Below are 1,473 nucleotides of genomic sequence, written 5' to 3' on the forward strand. Positions count from 1 at the left end.
ATTCCGACATTTCGATAGTTAATACCTTTTGAACAATTATAGGAAATCTCGACGATTAATATATCGTCCAAACCAACTTTTCCTGGTTTGACCAGGAGTTGACCAATATTCTTAGTTTGACCAACCTTGACCAGTTTGACCAATCGATATAGGTTCGATAATTACCCAAATTATCGAACATTCACTTGAAGTTACGATATCGACCAGACATACATTGAGTGCACCCGATTTACTAAGGCCACCCAATATATCTTATTTCTTTTCTCTCTACTTATTATCACTTTAACACTCAACTTTATTTCTAACTCAAATTTCGTCGGATAACAATTCTAATAGAATTACTATGGACACCCATACTTCCAAATTTTCATACAAGGTATACTCAAAATTACTAAGGACACCCAAGCTTCATAACTTGACCATTTTTCGATTATTCCACAACCAATTCATAAGACAACCACAATTCAAACATACAACACAATACCCATTTAACAAGGCAACCACTTTCAAGTCAAAATATATTCCAGCTTGCTAACTACAACAACTTAACAAACTAAATACACAACCTAGACAACCCGAGCTCTGCCACAACTCCACAATCCATTGCACACACAAACAATTGATTCAAAAGTTTCAATACCAGCAACAGATTCCGGTTTACCCAACAAGAACCAAACTTCCACTCAAGAAGTCGAATTACACCTTCGGAAGTCGACTGCAACCGAGCCCAACGCACTGCCGGGACCGGGAAAGTGATGAGTTGATGATCCCTCGTGCTACAACCCAGAAAGCTTCACAATCTCTCGTCTAGAGCTGCAGCCGAAGCTGAAACCCAGACCAGAAATGTTGGAAAAGTCGCTGGCGCTGAAGAACAAGATGAACCCATAAACCAAAATTGTCAAAACGTGATCCATTTTGAAAACTAATTACATAGGCATGTAGACCATGATGAGGAGACCAAGTTTCATACCAATTATAGCCCAGATTGTGGCCGGAATCCTCGAAAATTACAGAACTCGCCGGAGAAGTCTCGGAGCTTCCAGCCGTCGATTCTCCTCTCACAGTCGATGCATGGACGATTAGAGGCTGCAGGGAGGTAGGCGATGCAGAGACGAAGGCGTGGGTGGTAGCGCGCTGACGTGGGGTGGCCGGACGTGGAAGTTCCGGTCGGTCTCTCTCTCGGGTCGTGCTGCGTCTCGGGTCAGAAAGCACCGAGATCTCCCTCTCTCTCGATTCTTCTGGTTCTTCCCACTGTTCACAGCTTTGTATATAGACTTGTCCAATTAACAATGGACGGCTGGGATCAAGCGGTGGAAAAGGTAGATGGCTAGGATAGCACAACATGTTTCTCTCTCTTAAATTAATTTCCCAAAATCCCAAAAGTTCGGAAAATCACTATAAATAGCTCGGTTATCCGGAAAATTCTCCAAAAATTTCCACGAACTCATCGTGTCGTATACTTTATTATCCAAC

General features: G+C 42.4%; 1 long non-coding RNA gene across 1 annotated transcript; it reads right to left on the minus strand.

Annotated features, from left to right (window-relative positions):
- Positions 1–343: 343 nt before the first annotated feature.
- LOC121050733 lies at positions 344–1,251 on the minus strand. The gene is made up of 2 exons (XR_005803713.1): positions 971–1,251; positions 344–864 (listed from the first exon to the last, which is right to left on the minus strand). It is a non-coding gene; the product is annotated as an uncharacterized LOC121050733 (long non-coding RNA).
- Positions 1,252–1,473: the final 222 nt, after the last annotated feature.

This window comes from Rosa chinensis, chromosome 7 (assembly GCF_002994745.2).
Source record: "Rosa chinensis cultivar Old Blush chromosome 7, RchiOBHm-V2, whole genome shotgun sequence".
Taxonomy (NCBI): Eukaryota; Viridiplantae; Streptophyta; class Magnoliopsida; order Rosales; family Rosaceae; genus Rosa; species Rosa chinensis.